Below are 19,977 nucleotides of genomic sequence, written 5' to 3' on the forward strand. Positions count from 1 at the left end.
ATTAAACAGGTTTATTACTATTCTTTCAAAGAGTATTTTATTTGTGACAGAATTATCAGTTAGAACAACCTTAATGATATTTCAACCCGGATATAATATCTGTTAAATTATGACTAGATAATTTGTAACCCCTGTAGCACCAAGAAAATAACTTTCAGATATTTTACCATTGAAATGTATTCATCAGTCACAAACTAATCTTTTCATTAGTGATGTGATTCAAGTTTCAAAAGGGAGTATAAAAATCTTCAATAATATCCAAGCAGTAAAATGTGATTGAAAATCATATCAACATGCTTTGCCGTTGGTAATCTCCATGATAAAAATGCAACTGAAATTAGAAAGAAATCAACTTGATGACAGTGTATTTCCTCCTGATAATTCTTATTTTCTATGAACAATGGTTAATTAGGTGAAGAGCATAGAGAACAGTGGTTTCTTTTGCTGTAGTGTACCAGATTGCCCACAATGTTTTAAAGGTACTCAAATATATCCAGGCTTCTACACCTCAATGGTCAGAGATAGGAATGTATAAATTTAGTTAAATATCACAGAAAGTCTAATTTTCAATAAAAAACAAAATATGGAATGTGAGTTAGGTGTGTAGGTGAGGGGTAGATATCAGATGGCCCTTAGACATTTATTCTTAAAGTGTAAGATAAAATGGAATAAAAATTTGACTAGATCTTTTACTTTTGTACTGACATTCTTATGTCCAGATAAACAGTTTGGGACACTGTAAAAATCAGGCTGGAATTTCTTCTCCATTTTCTCCACTGTCCTTGTGCCTTTGAAAATATCAACCACATCAGCCTTGTGGCTTCTTATATTAACAGTCATTCTGAGGTGTGGCTTTTACAGAACTTTCTCTGCCTATATTTTCCCCTTTCCACTCCATTATGTTGTACCAGGGCTTGGTAAAACATTGCCTCCTTCTAGAGGCCTCCTAGAATAACCTATAGAAACAGAAACCTATCCCATTTCCTTACCTCTACAATACCAGTTCATGAATATTTCTAGGGTATGGGCTAAATCAGATTATTGACCCATGGATCTGCTTTCGGTGTACTTCACCCAATTTGCACCATCACATGACTAACACAAGGACAGTCTTTTATTTTCTATTTTGCATTTACTAAACAATGACACTAAGATATACTACTTGAGAAAATTAACTTGTACCTAAAGAAAGAGTACAGTTTTCATCTATGATCTGGACACTTCTTGATCTGACTCTGATTCTGAATTCTTTCCACCCTACTTTTCCAATGATTTTTTTTTTAGGGTTCTACCTCCATGCTCCCCAGAGCCAGTTCTAAAGATTTCTATTGATATTTTGCATTAATATTATCAATTAATATTTTTATTTTAGCACTTATTATGATCCATAGTTTTATTTCCTTATTAACATCCTTGTATGGAATATATTTATGTATGTTAGGCAGCCCCGTTCTCATGTCCTTAGTTTTTAGGATATGGAAATCTGACTAGGGGAGTAAGAGTGGGAATGGATGTATCTTGGAAGCACAAAGCAATAGATAAACAATTAAATTTGATGAAAGTAACATAAGAAATATACGCTCTCAGTAGAGTTACTAAATATTCTATAAAAGTATCAAAGCAAGGCAAGCTTTAAAGAAGCAGAAACATCTCTCTCTTTATAACAAAAAGTACATGGAGAGACTGGTGTGCTCTAGACTCTAATCTAATCAGAAAAAGTAAATATTATCTCTGCTACCATAGAGGGGTAACTATTGAAACTAATCTGTGGAGACAAAAGAATGTTTGGAATAGGTTGTAGAAGAGACGGGAAGAGCCTCTGGCTGTCAGTTCTTGATCAATTTGGCAGCATGAGATAACAACGCAAAGTAGAATTTGTGCTTTAATTATAAAGGCCAAATTAAAATTGAACTGGACACGAATTTTCTCTGTTCATATTGTGAACAACTTATGTGCATTGTAGGAGTGGTGTGCTGTGAAAACATGGGAACAAGCAATAATAAAGGCACTATGTGTAAAATTAAATCATGTTATTTGGCAAAATAAAGTAAAGGTGCTTTCATTCCATAAGAGGCATTTAGTGATGGTGCTAAAGAGATGACTTAGTGCCTTAGACAACACACTGGTCTTTAGGAGGACTTTGAGATCAGTTACTAGCACCCACAATTGTGGCCTTACAACAATCTGAAAAATCCTGGTTCAGGAAATATGACATCCTCTTCTGGTCTCTTTGGGCACCTCCACCTATGTGTACGTACCCCTACCTTCAAACACACACATATTCACAAACTTAGATATAAAATTAAACCTTCAGTGTATTGTAAATGTACTTTTAGAGATTGTAATTACATCATTCCTGCTTCCCTTTCCTGAATCAAACACTTCCATGGGCTCTGCTTTTGCTGCTCCTTCCAATTCATGGTCTCTTATTCTTTGATTGTTCTTTCACGTGTGTGTGTGTGTGTGTGTGTGTGTGTGTGTGTGTGTGTGTGTGTCTGTCTGTCTGTCTGTCTGTCTGTCTACCTGTCTCTCTCTCTCTCTATGTCTGTCTGTCTCCTTTTCTCTGTCTCTATCTCTCTGACTCTGTCTTTGTCGCTTTCTCTGTCTGTATGTTTCTCTCTCTCTCTCTCTCTCTCTCTCTCTCTCTCTCTCTCTCTCTCTCTCTCTCTCTCTCTCTCTCTCTCGTGTGTGTGTGTTCAAGATTAACATTTGCAATTTGATATTGCATTACTTTTTCTCTCACTCTCTGCATTCATTATTTGCCTGCTGTTCTTTGTCTAGGGTTGAGACCTCTGAGCTTCACCCTTCGATGTTAGCATGCCTATTGGTGTCTTACTCAGGTTATCACTAGGCAGTTATGTCATTGAGGCTTCATGGGTTTAGCTTCTGACATTTCTAGGAGACATGGTCTCATGGAAATTTACTTGCTCCTCTGGCTCTTACAGTATTTCTGTGCCCCGTTCTACCATGATCCCTGAGCTGTAGAGTCAGGGGTGTGTTGTAGGTGTATTGGTTTGAACTGGATTCTATACTTTTGCATTTTGATTGGTTGTGGTTCTTTGTAATGGCTTACATCTTTTGAAATAAGAAGTGTCCTTGGTAAGAGGTGATAACTATACTTATTTGTGAATATAGGAACAAATATACAGAATATAGTTAGGAGTTAAGCTGGTTTAAAAGCAGTGGATATAGCTTCTCCACTGGGATCACTGATTTCCTACAACAGAGTAGTTGCCTAAGGCTCCAGTAATAGACATGATTTTATTCTTGTTGGGCAGGCACATTTATGTAAACTTAGAGAGTTGCTGGTTACCACTAAGGAATGATTGGCACTATTGCAAACTTAGGTTTTTTGTTCTGTGCTGGTCATTATTACTGTTGGTAAATACCATAGCTGGGTATTAGTATTGCTTGCCTCCCTCCTTTCAAAGCTGAAATACCAGGTCTGGCTTACATTGCCGAGAAAAAAATTCTTAAGAGTAATTTAAAGAGTAAATCTACATATGACTTAAATATTCCAGAGAGACTTAACTCTACATCTACATAAATACAGTATTAGTTATTTTAAAGAATTATTGTTGACACACCTAACACCTTTTCCTACATACACTTGTAGACATTACTAGCACAGCATTAGCAAGTTTAAACAGTGAGTGTTAAGAAGAACTAAAATATGTCTTCTTTGTTTTAAGTTGTTAAAATAATGATATGGAAGTAATGAAATATGCAAGCTGACATGTTGAGTGTATGGTATTAATTTTTTCATTATGTACAATAACAGTTATTAAACCCCCAAATGTCACTACAATGTTATTTTAAAATATTCCATTATTTCTTGGTTTCTTTGTTAGAGTCACAGATTTATATCATTTAGTGTATAATCTGACCTTAACAATACTGTTTTCTAGTAAAGCAAATTAATTAGAACATATAAATGCTTCAAGGAAGCAACACTAACACAGGGCTGGGAGGAAAACAAATAAATTTTAAGTTTTTCTGTAATAATATCGACTTTTACAAGTCAGTTGAACAAATTAGCATTTGCTTTGCCTGTATTGAGTTTTACTGACTTTTTTTTTGTTGTTGTTGTTGTTGTGCACAGTTATGAGTTTCACAGAGACATTTTAAAATAATTATTCCTTGGCCACATTCACTTTACCCTTTCCTTTACTTCCCTCTCAGGAATCCCATCCTTTCCCCTAATACACTCCTACAATGTGCATGTCTCATTTGCATGTGTGATTTTATGTATCTATATAAAATAGTGTTTGTCTCTTAGAGTCTAGGTTTTTTGCTTAATGTGGTAATCTTCAGTTGCACCTATTTTCCTACGAACAGCAAAATTCTGTTCTGCCTTGTTCCTGGATTAAACTCCACTGTGTAAATATACCATATTTTATTTCTTCATCCCAATGTTGAAAGATAACTAGTCTGAACTCTTAATATGGTTATTTTGAGTAGTGATGCAACATAATATCTCTGAGTATCCGGGAACAGTTTTGCTACCATACAAGTATAAGGGCTACGTATCTCTGCTGTATTTTGGAAAAAGACTGTAGAAGACTTTGGAGCTATAAAATAAGAACATAGTGGATTAATCCCTATTTATGAAATTAAAGACAATACTATAAAACACTAGTAGTATAGTAATACTTTGATAAAATTACATATATTTTAGATGTATATAGAAATATAAAGATTTATATTGTATGTGTGCACAAATAAAATATTATGTTATTTTTACTAGAAACTGTACACACAACAGAAGAAATTAAGATTGCACTGGTCATTTAGATATAGAATTAATCTTTTTAAATTAAAAATATAAGTGGATTGTTTGAAGTCATTATAAAACCATGAATATAATTTTCTTTTTTGCTTTCAATTGTGCAAGCAGTAAGTGTTCATTATCTCGTAAAATGTTGTGCAAAATAAAATGCTTGTACATTTGGTGACCCATCTTATAGAATAGAATTTGTCTGGCAAGACTTTGTACAATGAGTTTATTTCTCTGTGATTTGAACTTTTTCACATCCTAAATGAAATGGAAAATAATGACATTGGAAATTATTAGCTTATCCTCAAATTTTATCACCATTCAGTAGTAGATAAGACACACTGCCATCTTTAGTACACCAAAATCACTAAAACAACACAGCACATTTGTATTTTCACCAATTGCATCTAAGCATTATGCTGAATTTTACGCTCTGAGCATATTTGCTATTTGTAATATCAAGCTTGGCTAATGTCCCAAGGTGCTCACTGCCCCAGCAAATATGTGCATGTGGTGAAGTATTTTAATTTTGGGTGTATGTATTTGCTTAATATCAACAGGCCCCATTGCTATTTCTGCTTTAACAGTGAGTTAATTAATACTGAATTTGCTTTTATCATTAGGAAACTACTAGCCATATTAATGGCATGGATATTACTAATAACCGTGATATCATACCTCATAGTGGTGTTTTAAATATTTAATGAGTCATAAATGATAGTGTTAATGCAGTTTTCTTATATAATAAACATTACATAACTACTAGTTGCTGCCATTGTCTACAATTCCTTCTCCAAAAACCTAAGTTAGAAAACCTAGCAATTGGTTTCACCTAGGGTGATATGTTGTACATACTCGGTATTATGATTAATTGTGCTATGGAACTCCTGTTGTTCTTTTTTGAAAAATTAAAGTGTGCAAAATGTATTGCTAAATGGAGTACCAGGAAAACATAAGTTACTGTATACAGCTCTTTCTGACACCATGGTAGGACTGTACTCAAGGAACTTCAGCTCAAATCCTACTTTTCAAATTGATTGTGCTGCTTTCCTGACTTCATTTTTTTCTTCCCCTGAAGATGAAGAAACTATCCAGAGGTGGTAAATACTATCGGTTAAGACAATAGACTATGAAACAGGTTCAAATCATGCTACATCAACCAGGTATACTTCCTTCAACTGTTGATGGAATTGAACAGAAAATTCTTTAAAATGAAAAAAAAATCTCTTTTTCCTAGGATATATATTCTTGTGATAAAATTAGACTAGTATTTGACATGACCACGATTTGTTCAACTAATAATTAGCCATATTACTTAATTTTCCTAAATAACCTGCAGTACAACTTTCAAGGTATTGTAAGTAAACTTTGCATTATAATTGAGTTGTATGGGTATACTACCTCACATTAGAGTAGACATATAGATAGAAAGAAAGAAAGAAGGAGAGATAGATAGATAGATAGATAGATAGATAGATAGATAGATAGATAGAGTGTGTGTATGGGTGTGAAGAATAATCTTATATTTGAATTCTATAGCAAGGTGTCAAAATTACACTTATTTTGCATCAATATAAAATTCTATACAAATGAATTAAAAATAACCTTATCCATCAGTAACAATTAAGGCCTTGAGTTGTGAAGTAGATTCAATAATCACCTTTTGTTGTATAATCTCTCTGTTTTTCTATATCCCCCTTTCTTTATTTTCAACTCCTATCTCATTATCTATGAAAGAAAGATAAATGAAAATAGAAACATTCCTGAGTCCAACTTAGTTTTCTCTTTGTTACTTTTTTTTTTACTGTGAAGAACATAAGTTTCACTTAATAATAAACACTATGCTGTTACAAGACTTGATAAAAATAAAAAGACCATTTAGAGCACTATCCCTGGGATTAACATCAATTCTAGAATAATACAATCAGATTCTGTGACTATGCCTAACACTGCTAACGTTGGTCAGATTCTCTTGGGCAGTAACAAGGCATACTAACTATACAACATTTAGCCAGAATTGGAATTCTCATATGCATTATCACTAATGCTGGGGAACGTTCTTAGGCCTTGCTTTCTCGCAGTTCTGACTTGGTGCAAATGTTCTTTTATGTCTGGAGAAATATGGCAGATTCTTCCTTCTATGACAGGCACCACAGTTACTCCAAATGGTTCATCTGACTCTTCCTCAAAGGCTCTTTGTGAAGGTGACTTGTTTGTTGTCATAATCAAGCTTATCTGATGGCCTGAAAGACACTCTCAGGTGTGACATAATACACCCACCAGGAAACTTCACTCTGCATTATCACGTGGCGGTACTCCCCATAGTGGACCCAGTTTTAGTTATCAGGTTAACTGGTGCACAGCTTCTGGAAGCCCTTGAAAAGGGGATTTACAAGTACCCAGGTCTAGATGTGAGGCTTCCTCAAGTTGCTGGGATAGAATTCAGGTTTGATCCAGATGCAGAACCAGGACACTGAGTCATCAGAGACACTGTAAAGGTTCAATGGCAGTACCTGTGGAAGAAAAAAAAAAATGCCTACCTTCTGCCCATTAAGGAGTACATTGTAAATGGGGAAGATGGTTACAGTATGTTTAAAAGTTGCACTCAAATGTGTCACACTGTAACTGCACAAGTGCTATCTACAGTTGTTATGAATCTCTTTGAATCAATAAAAATTTTGCAAGGGTAGTTTTCTCTTTGTATAAGACCAATAATAACTTATAACCATCTCCTGTTGAAAATAAGCATCTGGAGACCAAGAGAGCATACAAAAACCTACCCAAAGCCCTTTAGAGGAAATGGAACATCATTCTCCTCAGGCTGATTTAGGGCAAATAATACCTTTTAAGGGGCCCAAATAAAATTGGGGGAAATGGTTAAGCAAGCCAGGGATACATAGCATTTGTGCTTCATTTTCTAAATGTTGAGAAATTCCAGGCATAATATTCTATCATAATGATTCTATAGATATATAAGGTAAAATAGTTACATAAGCTCTTCATAAGCCTCAGAGAGAGACCTACAGAATATGACAGGTAAAGATGTTTTTATTATTATAAAGATTCTTTGACAACAAGACAAATTAACTCCTAGTAACAATCAACCTACCTCAAAGAAGAGGATGAGGATCCAAAAAAAACCTTCTTATGTAGTTGACTTCAAATATGTCAAACAAGGTACTGGACAAAATGTCCTCATTTCTGCCACAGACATAATTCTGCCTAAAATTGGGCAAGCTTGGATGCAGGCATAGTCGATAGCCGAGATATGCCAAGACAGGGTAAGCAAGTCTTCAGTATTTCCTGCCTCACAAATATGTCTGTCAGGTATATAGGGCTAGAAGGCTGAAGATGCTCCAACATTACAGAGAGTATTGTATGACTGTTAATGCAGGAAATTGTCTCTGTCGTTTTTTTAATTTGGTTGTACTTCCGGTTCACTCAGAATATTATGTTTTATTCCTTCTCAAGTTTATGATGAAGTTGTTGAAGACCAGGTAGTTTAGTCTTATAATTAAACTTAATTGTTTAAGGGTGAAGATGTTTTTAGACCAGGATAGATGTTTTAAGTTAGTAGACATGAGATATGATAGATACTGATTTACATTCAGAATTTTAGACCCAACAAGATAGAAAGAAATTTACTTCAAGTTTGCTAAATACAAATAGCCAAATCACTAGGAATCTATCATTTATATAATTTCTGATGTCTCATGGTTGTCCTGCTGTACATAGTTTATTTTCTTTATGTGTAATAATATAAATGTATATGTTAAAAAAGAAACAATAAAAAAAATGAAAAAAATCTTTTTCTGTCAAATAAGCTTAATGATATCTCCTTTGTAGATATTATTGTCAGTTGAAAATAAAATAATATGGGGACCAAAGAAATGGCTCAGTGTTTCAGATATAATACTGTTCTTCCAGAGGACCCAACTATGTCTTAGTACCCAGTGCCCACCTCATGTGCCTCACAACCACCTGAGACTCCTGTTGAAATGGATCTGTTGCCCTCTTCTGACTTCCATGTAGGAATCTCACTCCTGTACCCTCAGCCCCCTTGGTAAGACAGCCTTGTGGGCACACAGAAGATGAGGATGCAGGCTCTCACAATGAAACCTTATAGACTGTGGCCAGACAGTGGGGTAGGAGGGGCCCCTCATCAGAGGTCTAGGGGGATGATATAGGGGAGAAGAGGAAGGGAGGGTAGGAATAGAAAGATAAGAGCCAGGGAATAAGAATCAGAATGTAATGTGAATAAATAAAGAAATAAGTTATTCATAAAAAAAATAAGTCTTTAAAAGAAAAAGTCATATGCACAATGTCCACAGTGGAACATGTACTTACAAAGTACAATATTACTGCATTTGCTTTTGTATTTTTCTTTATTATTAGATCTTTTTGGATAATTTCTGATTAATTAATTTGGGGTACTAGGCACCTTATTATATACACTTCACAGTCACATGAATTCACTTACAGAACATAAATACAGGGAATGTGAATGCTGAGAGAAAAATGTCTTCTCAAGTATTCACATTAACATAAGTTATTTTGCAAAAAGATTGTGATTGTGCTTATTTTATGTAAATTAGTGGAAAGTTTTTAACTGAAAATGTGGGACTCTCTTTTTAAATAGCCTTATAATTTGATGCATATTTCAAGGAAAATAAAAGTTAATTTTTCAAAATAATGTTTCATTGGTGCTTAAAGTTAGCAAGTGATTTCTTTTTATACCTCATACAGAAAAATAAAAACAATGATATTGAGAAATTAATATTTAATACATCTAGCATATACAAAGACAAATTGTGAACAATTAGCAAAGCTATATGGGCATAAACAAAACATTTAATTTTTATTCATTTTTCCAAATTATAAAGAAATTATATTTAATCCTTATAAAAATTTAAACTTATAAGACAGAGAGAAAACAGTATAACTGTGACCTTACTGACATAGACATGACCTAATTTGCATTCATATAACCAGTATAATTTTGCTTCTCTTTTAATATGCATTTAAATGTGAATATACATGCATGGCATGGTCTTAATTGTAGCTGATATTAAGACAAATAAATCAGCTAGAGTTGATAATGAACTGAATTATTCTATATCAAGAGTCCCACATTAATCATGACTTTGCCAATGACTCCTGGTGTAGAACTATAACCCCGTGTCCTCCAGCCTCAGGTTGTTTTTTTTCTTTTAATAATCCAAACACTTGGAGAAACATTCTAACTGTAACACCTTACTATAATCCATTTTGTCATCTGATAGTCACTCAATCACTTTGATCCAATCACGTTTTCTGATATCTCTTCTGACCTTCAAGGACTATGCAATAAGGAAGTACTTGCCTGATCAAATCCTTGTACCATGATGACTTATATGAAATCTCATGCTTGCACTCTATTTCTTTACCACAATGTATAAGACTTAGTTTATCTTGCAATATAATAGTGTATTCATCTCTGCCATTGTTTGTTTGTTTGTCTGTTTGTTGTTTTGTGAGATAAAGTCTCACTATGTGGTCTAGGCAGACCAAAAGCGGAAACTTTTATGCCACAGCATTCTTAATGCCACACCTGTTTTGCATCTTGCTATTTCTTAACTATTATGCACACATGCAGAGCACATGTGATTCCTCCAGACTGCGTGATACCCTTATGTGACTAAACATCATCAACTTACCAAGTCTTTTCAGTAAGTGATTTGAAGAGGCACCAGGGATTATAACTGATGGCCTAGATTATATTCTTCATTGAATCGGTGTCCTAAGACTGAGTTGGAAAGGGTCGAGGGAAAGGAAGCAGAAACAGAGAGACAACTGGTGTTAGTAGAGCACTCAAGTAGGAATAGGATGATGTTTTTAACTGGGTTTTAGCAGTGGTGATCAATAAGTGCAGTCAGACTCTGGTGCTCTGTGTAGGTTTTCCTCCAGCTATGGAATTCTTTCCAGAGCACCTGAGATGCAAATCAACAGATACTTGAACTCTTTGCTTAAAACGTACCCTGTATGCATAATTTAGCGTGTATTCCTGTCTAATTAAAAAAATTCTCTTTTTTGTTTTTTTCTCTTTTTTAAATGTAATTGATTTATTCAGATTACATCTCAGTTGTTATCACCTCACTTGTATCCTCCCATTTCTCCCTCCCTCCCTTCCCTTTTCCCCTCCCTCCCTATTCCCTTCCCATAGGTCTGTGACAGAAAGGGACCTCCTCCCCCATCATATGGACACGGCTTATCAAGTCTAATCCTGGTAGCCTGCTTATTCTTTCTCTGAGTGCCTCCAGGTCTCCCCACCAAGGGCAAGTGGCTAAGAATGGACACCGAAGCCTCTACATCGAGATAGGTGTTACATAAAGAGTTACTAAGAAGTATTATTTAGAGATTAGTCATAAGATTTAAAGTGTGCATAGTCATTCCAGATGCAAGAAGATCTTGATCCAGGACTGACTGGGTCCTCCGTTATAGAAAACTGACTGTATTCTGGGGTCTATTTACAAGGTCTCCTCACAGAGATAAGAATGAGTTGGAGCGTGGAGGTCTGAAAATTTTTAGAAGGGTTAGAACTGCAAATGTCCAAGTTGTAGAAGACATTTTGCTGGGGAAGACAAGGTCTTTGTTCTTCATCAGATTTGACAGGAAAACATTTAAGAGGTATTTGAAAATGATGCAAGGAGCCCAGCATGTAAGAAAGGCTAAGGAGTGCCCCGTGGTGACGGCATTTACAGCACCACAATCCCATTAAGACTCTATATTCAAATACATGTTAAACAAGTTCAAGGGCAACAGGCTTGGATTTGGGATCATTTCAATGTTAAAAGACCTAAAATATAAGGAGGAATTCTCAAGCAGATTAACAAAAAACAATCAGTATAACAGGAGGAAATAAAGATTTGTGGATTATATTTAACTTTCAAATTTAAGAAAAACATTATTTCTATTGATTTGTGGTACAACTTGAAAGCTTGAAATCAGGGATGGTGATACCTCCAGAAGCTCTTTTACTGTTTAATTATTTTATAACTATTTACACAAATTGCATCCCGAATGTTATCCCTCACTTTTATCTTCCCATTCCCTCCCTCCTTCCTTCTTCCACCTTATTTCCCTCCCCTTAACCTCTGAAAGAAAGGGACATTTTCCTCCATTATATGACCACAGCCTATCAGGTCTCATCTGGGTAGCCTGCTTCCCCTTCCTCTATGTGCTGCCAGGCCTCCACACCAAGAGGTAGTGATCAAATCAGGGAAGCATATTTAATAAGACAGATAGTCATGCAAGTTTAATATCTTAATCTTATTTATGAAATTTTGTTTTATTTTGAAATAAATAAAATTTAAATAACTATAACTGAAAGTCAAATAAATTAAATAAAAATTACATGTTAAAATATTAAGAGTGCATGGTCTTCCTAAATAGAAAAAAAAACATAAACTTTCATTAGCAAGGTGCAAAAAAATCTGAGTTCTACAAAGGGGAAGAGACTGCATTCCTGGAGACTTCATGACATATTGGCAGCGTGGTCATTCAAAAAGATTCTTTTCCATACCAATAGACCTGTGTATCTTTTAAGTTTCAGAAACTTTCTGAGGTTTGTGAGGTTTATTGATTTCCTCACTTTGTGTCATTCATTTTGTGTGTCCTAAGAAGAGTCCCTTCTTCCTTCTATAGACATGTTTCTCTTAGGAGGAGATCATTGTACAGCAGGAGATAATGCAGACGACGTCAGAGAATGCAGTCAGGAACTATGAGGAAGGGGCATGCTCAGATGCTAAAGAATTTCAGAAATTTGTAAGTCAAGGTAATCAAAGGATTTTTTATTAATTAAACATTTTTACATATACATTTATATTATAACTCATATATACAATAAACTACTTATAGCAACCGTGACACAATCAGGAATTATATACATGTTACATTCTTAGTGTTTTGGCTATTTGTATTTGACAGCCTTGAAGAAAACATCTTTCCTATCTTGGTGCGTCTGAAATTCTGAATGTAAATCAGTCTCTATCACATCTTCTCATTATCAACTATCTAGAACTAAAAAAAAAAAACCAAAAACAAAACAAAACAAAAAAAACTTAGTTTGTGTAGGAGTTAAGATAACCAAAGGATTTTAGTTGATACAAAGGAAGTGTGTGTTTTGAGAAATTGTATTAAGAAGACTTTGTTGATAAAAATTAGTAGTAGGCTCGAAAGCTAGTCAGTTAGTGTAACAGTTTAGATGAGTGTTGTTAGAGGTGAAATACAAATAAAGAGAGTGTGCCTCTGCCCAGAGTGATTAAGTGGCGCCATATTATATAGGAAGTACAAGAAGCTTGAATGAGTGTCTTAGTAATAATATCTAAAGTGGATAATTATAAATTACCATCAGTTCGAAATAAAACAAAAAGAAAACTTGTGTTTCTCCACCTTCTCCCCGCGTCTGTGTGTGTGTGTGTGTGTGTGTGTGTGTGTGTGTGTGTGTGTGTTGTGTTCCCTTTTAAATGAGAGCGAAGAAAAGATAAGACTGAGTCATTTTTACAGAATCTGATTATGTGCCTGTGTAGAATGTAGAGTATAAAATATAACATAATGCTAGATTTCAATTATAAAATTCTGTGAATTTAGGGTGACAACATCAGCATACAGGCAATAACCAATGATTATGACAATATATTAGAAAATGTATTAGAACACTTAATTACTTTTAAAAGTACCTAATAAAATCCAGGTGAAATTATTTTTTTGAGGATGATAGAAAACTGGATTCCCACAAGCAGATTGAAAAGGAGAGTAAGGGTGGCAAAAAAAAAATTCTAAAACATAAGATAAATGAAGGACTTTTTCCAAAATTAAAGAATAGATATTAGAGAGATGACCTAAGAGTTAAGAGCACCTGTTGCTCCTTCGGAGAACTGAGGTTCGATTCCCAAGAACCAAATGATGGTTTATAAGCATTTGTAAGTCCGGTGCCATAGAGTCATATCATATGTACTTTTGTGACTTCTATGGTCACTAGGCATGCCCATGATGCATGTAAATGCTAGGAAAGTGTCCATAAGCATAAAGCAAAATAAGTTAATCTGCAAATTTAAAGGACAGTCATCAGTATGAAGTTCCCAACAAAACCAGGACATATAATGAAAACATATAGGAGACTAATAAAGACTAAACATTGTGGGTTAGCATCTGGTGGCTGACGATTTCATAAGCAATTCAACAAATAGTCTAAATGTCTTGAAAGTTTCTCTATTTTCACATAAGCTGGATAGTATATGAAACCCCATTTTGAGTTTGTAAACAAGGCTCCAGCCTTTGTATTATTAATGTGATTCGCCTTACCTGTTTTTCTTTGTTTATCTCCATGCCTGCATCTGGTTGACAGGGAGAATTAATTCTACTTCTAGAAAGTACATTTCCACTTCACACTGAAGAAAGAAATGTTCCCTAGTCTTTCTATACAGAATCTGGCCATATTACTCCACTGACATTCTTAGTTTTCCTGGGTAAATATCACTCAAACGGTAACTTTTGGCAGAGCTGTGTTACAGATTGATATTTAAAAAATGGGTCTTCCTTCAATAACTTAGTATGATGACATTTTCAAAACAGAAAAATTATAACTTTTTTGGTCTTCACACATTAATCTTGAATCACTAAAATCTACAAATATACCAATTAAAATCTCAATTTCTTGCCTTAAGAATGCAATATACCCTACTTAGCTCTGAAGAGACCCAAATTTAAATATTTATAAATTTTGATCTATTAGAGCTCAGGACTTTTCTCTTCTCAGCATCTTTCCTATTCACGCTGATTGATTGACCATATTGTTATTTGGTTTCTCATAGATTATGAAGGACTATGATGCCTGAGACATTAATCAGAAAATTATTCCTTGCTTTCATAACTGGGCTTGGTTTTGTAATACTGTTCTAACTCTTAACATTCAAATTGTTTTAGGTAATTACCTCATTCATTTATAGTGGTCATTTAAAAGATCAAAATTTCATGCAGAAATCTGTTATATAAAACTTTTCTGATTTTTCTCCCCTTGCTCATAAAGTCATCTTCAATTGTCATTTATCAGGTGCAGTATGCCAGTTTAAAACACAAAGGAAAACAAAAATTCCCTAAGCATAAAAGTTTCCCCCAAGTTTTCTTGAAGCCAACAATCAGAAATAAAAGGTGACAGAAACAAAGTTGCTTCATATCTAAAACTATGGCTAAGAATTGTGTATCTGTTCCAGTGAGAAAAAAACCAAACACGTAGATGATGCTGGCTGATCTTGAAAGCAGAAGTCATTCTGTTTATACCGAGTTCACCTAACTTCACCGTTATTTTTTTCCTTGAAAAAATAAACAGAAAATTATAAGTGCTGACTGAAAAATTCACATGGTAAATAGACATCTATATATGTTTTATTAATAAAATATTAAGTAGCTATTAACAATGGTCATAGGTTATAGTTGTAAAATTGCAGTTGTGAAACATACATACTTTTTTTAATCCTTAGTCCAGACTGGTTTTAAATATACCCCTATGTGCGGACTGCCAGGAGGGTTTAGATCATCCGGTTTAGATCATCCTTTCCCCATATTTTTTAATATAGCATGTCATTTAATCATGAATATTTGTTGTGATCTAGGCTATTCAGAAGCCTCCTAATGTAAAATAGCTTCCCCATAAATGTCAAGTAATGTAAAATTGAATGCCTATATTTAAATAGGCTTTAACAGATAATAAAACTCTTGAGATTAAAATGGTTTCATTCAAGGAGGCAGACAATCCTTTCCACAGTGTGCAATTTATGTGTCACATTATGTAGAATACAATTTTAAAAATACTTTTTAAAAAGCACAAATGAAAAGTATCTATTGAATTAAACGAAAAGGGAGCTAGGAAGCAAGTATTCTCATTGCAATTTTAAGCAAAAATGTGAAATATAATGACAAGGTACAAACTTATATTTTCTAAACATTGTTCTGACTGAAGCTGCTTTCTGTTAATTCCTGTGAGGGTTATATAAAGATTGGAGCTATCAAAACAGGATTTTTAGTCACATACTAACCTTCCTTCATTTAAAACAAAACCAAAGAATTAGAGAATTTTGACACACTACAATATGAAGCATAAGAGAAAATTGCTTTTCCACTTAACTATAGGCATTTGTCACCTCATCTCCAAACACCCAGGTAGCTCACAGCTCAAAACTGGTTCAACATTACAAAAGATGTCGCTTGTCTCTGGAGATCACAGCTACTGACATTCTTTCACTCAGGCAACATCAAAATGGATGTGTAAAATTAGATGGTTGATAAGCAACCCTTTTATAAATGAAAAGTAGTTCAGGCCAATATGTATTCAAACTGTCTTGATTGTGACTTGAAGACAGGAAAATTAGGGCTCCAAACTCTAATAAGAATGCCAAAACAGGTAATGCATTATGGTAACAGTTCTCTTACTTAAGGAGTAGAAAAGTAGGTTCCAGGAGAGGCTGAGTATGGTAGAAGCTGAAGGTCCACACCAAACTTTTAACAAGATCACCTCTGAAACAAAGCTGAATCTGATAATTTCTTTAAAAAAGAGCCTATGGATTTAAACAAGAGCTGATGTTCTCATAGGGCATAGATGTGGAAAGCAGAAGGTTCAGGATATTCTGAAGGTAAAAAGAACCTTCTCTGGTTTAAGCATCACATCCTTATTGCCCTTATTTAGAATAAAGAGGTGTAAAGCTCCTTCTTGGAACTGATAGATTGGCATTCACTGATGTTTGCAATGACAGGACCATTCTATGTCACTTTTACTTTTTGAGTAATATTCTAGTAGTTTTAGTTCACACAGGGATAGCATTTGTTGTTGTTGTTGTTGCTGCTGTTGTTATGTTATTGACTTGTTTTATTATGGTGACATATTGCATTGTAGTCAACACAGTACAACACACAACCTAGCTAACATTTTCCCATCAGCTCCTGGATGTCAAGGCTTCTATTGTCATCCTTAAAAGCATTCATTATGAATAGGCAACCAATTGCTTTTGAACGAGATAATGACACATTGTGTTTTTGTTGCAGGAGATAGGAATGGACATTTGTAAACTATGTACTAAGGATGAAATCGATATATATTAGTAAATTCAATTCTGGAAGTTCTATTGTAGTAACAGTTTCCATTGATAAGAAAAATTAATGTGAGCATCAACCACATAATATGTTTGCAGCTACACAAGCAATGGAGGTGGTTATGAAGCTTTAATATTGATATCTTATATTCCAAAGAAATTAAATTTTCTGTTTCAACAGTGGAAAAGCATTTAATTCAAATATGAATTGGAAGCAAGAGACGCTTTCTTGGGCAGCATGCGAGAGTCAAATGTGAGACTGATCCAGATAAATTTTTCTTCTGATTTTACTCAGACACATTGCTACTTTTAACACCATAACAGATACTAAACATTTTGCTTTGGCTGGTCTTGAACTCATAGACCTGCCTGCCTCTGCCTTCTGAGAGCTAGAATTGAAGGCATATACCATCATGCTTTCCTTATTGTTATGTCCTGGAATAGTAGTTTATTTTTTTATGATCAGGGTATGGATTTAGCAAGTGATGCTTTATGGCATATAACCATTAGTTTTTTCAACAGAATTTGAAGCAACATGGTACATAAGGTTATACAGAGACCTAGGCTATGATGTGATGACTGTGAAAGTCGTGAAATTCCACAATATTCCATCAGTGGGACGTATAATCACAACGTCTAGTAGTGTTTTGGCTTCTTCAGCGATTATCTAATGTGAGAGCTAAAACAAACCCGGTCTTCGTCAAGTATTCCAGCCATAGTATTTATGTAAAGGCAACACACAACAAGGTGTAGTTGTAGTATGCATTATAATCCAAACTATTTTTAGAGACTCTCTTGTGTTGTCTATTTTCTGCTCATGACACTCAGTTGTAATCATGTCATATTATTTTATCCATTGTCATTCACCAGAGTAGAGTATGTGAATGCAGCTCAGTAGAACGCTTGTCTAATAAGCACAAGACAATGGGTTCAGATCCTAGAACTGTGTAAAACACGACCTCAAGGCCCATGCTTATACTCCTGGGATCATGAGTCCAATATTTTCTGTAGACTTGGCTATGTAGTAAGCTGGAGGCTGACTTGGTTTACCTAAGATGACTTTTTGAAAAAAAATACTATTATAGCATCTTTCTTTCTATTTATCTACTAAAGGTTGAGGCTGATTGTTAAGAAGATTGTCATATTTCATTTTTTTGTTTGCCTGAGAGTACTTGTCTTGACATGATGTAAATATTGACAATTTCCTTTTTTATGTTGCAGATATATGAAGTCTTGTCATAAAGTCTGTTATTTCCTGTAAGGTAAGAAGAATTCCATTTTTCTATTTCTGTATTCTTAGAAGTAGCTACACATAATAAGGTGTAGTGCTTCTTCTGAAAAAAAAAAAAAGGAACTACTCACAATGTAGAGTTTTGGGAAAATATCTCATTCATTTAGAGATAAGCTTTTCAAAGATAATGAGCTTCCCGTGTTACGCCTCTCAGTCATGAAAAACTAAAAGTTTAAATAAGTCAATGTTTTATTTAATTTTTTTGTATCTCTGCACTTGTAAAAAAAAAATCATGCTAGGTTAGTGTGAGTTGTATAATATGATCTCTTCACATCAGATAAGCTACAAGGAAATCCTTAAATACATAAGCCACTGGTCAGAAGACTCACGCGCTAAGAAGAGCCTGAGTAATCTCAATTTGAACATCCCAGGGACAATAGTGAGGGGTGTTAAATGGAGTGACTGGAAGCTACTATCAATCAGAGTATGAATAGGTGAAATGTAAAGGAGAATGGTTAAGGTCTCAGGAGATCTGTTGGGGAATGGATTCCTTTCTTTCAGAGTCAGAGAGTAAAAGGCCAGTGGAAGCGAGCGTTATAACTTGCTCTGTCTGTGGGACTGAACTATGTTCAGTGAGGATAAGCACACTGAGATACTGAGGGCCATTTCTATGCAAGTGCGGAATCCTTTCTCAGCTTACTCAGGGCAGTTACCATTCTGGTTGCTATTGAGTTGGAGCTGGGTCTTAGTGTTTTTAGTGAGTGGTTGGATATAAAAAACTGATACGGAAGATTGTGCTTAGGTTGTCTTAATATGTATATCGCAAAAAATATTTAGGCTTTTTATTTGTTTTTATGCTTCGTAAATTGAATATCAAGTCAATAGAGTATATTTAATTTCATTTTGAACATAAATAGATTTAAAGGTCTCTTAAACAAACACACTAAGTGCCTAAGGTCAGTAATAGGGAGAGGCTCGGTGACAAAGTATTTGTAAATGTCTGTAGCTTGTCTTTTCAATTCTGTTGTCAGGATTCCAAAAGAACCATTAAACAGAAAACACAGCAAAAGGAAGAGCACTTCAGCCACTCTATGCGAAGCAGTGTAGAAGTGATTGATCTTTGCTTTTTGGGCCAGTTATAATCTCCCATAGTCAGAATGTTTTTAAACTGGCAAAGACCTTGCCCCACACAAGGCAGTTCCCTTTCTAGTAGACAAACTCTCACACACTTGGGATCAAAGCAAAACAATTTTAACATCCATTATGGCAGTGAAAGTATGTGTACTACTCACTATTGACAAAATTATGACTTCATATGCTTTGTTAACTTTGACATAAATACTTAATTTCTACCAACGGGAGAAATTACTAAGAACTGCCTTATAAACAAGAAACCACTTTTACTTCTTTGTTTTTACTTTGTTTCTGAGCAATAGGTCAGCTGTACTATGTAAAAAAGGGACACTATTTTATACCTTTTTTGATGTAATAAAAATGTGCCACTTTTTTTTTTTTTTTTTTTTTTTTTTTTTTACAGATTAGAGTCTGAGCATACTGCAGGGCAGTTATCTTTCATTCCTAACCCTCTAATCACACTCTTTAAGCTCTTCTTACATGTACCATATCTAACTTTTGTTGGTTAGAGGGTGCTGGAATTATACTTTTATTCATCAAAAATTTCAAATTTGATGTTTATGTGAGTTATCCTTGTGTTAGTGGTGACACAAAGAAACCTGCAGTGTTGCCACTGTTAAGACAGCCTTTCAGCACATTTGGCATTACTTTAATGATGTTAACAAATGTATATTACCGAAAAACAAAATGTTAAAGATAACACAATACTCTAC

The 19,977-nt window shown here is 34.5% G+C and overlaps 1 long non-coding RNA gene across 1 annotated transcript in view; it reads left to right on the plus strand.

Annotated features, from left to right (window-relative positions):
* LOC311585729 overlaps positions 1-19,977 on the plus strand; it is an 853,274-nt gene that overhangs the window by 523,787 nt on the left and 309,510 nt on the right. Inside the window, exon 4 of the long non-coding RNA XR_014775320.1 lies at positions 18,121-18,161. This is a non-coding gene — a long non-coding RNA (uncharacterized lncRNA). The remainder of the gene's footprint in view (positions 1-18,120; positions 18,162-19,977) is intronic.

The sequence above is a fragment of the Acomys minous genome (assembly GCF_964271855.1).
Source record: "Acomys minous genome assembly, chromosome: 16".
Lineage (NCBI taxonomy): Eukaryota > Metazoa > Chordata > Mammalia > Rodentia > Muridae > Acomys > Acomys minous.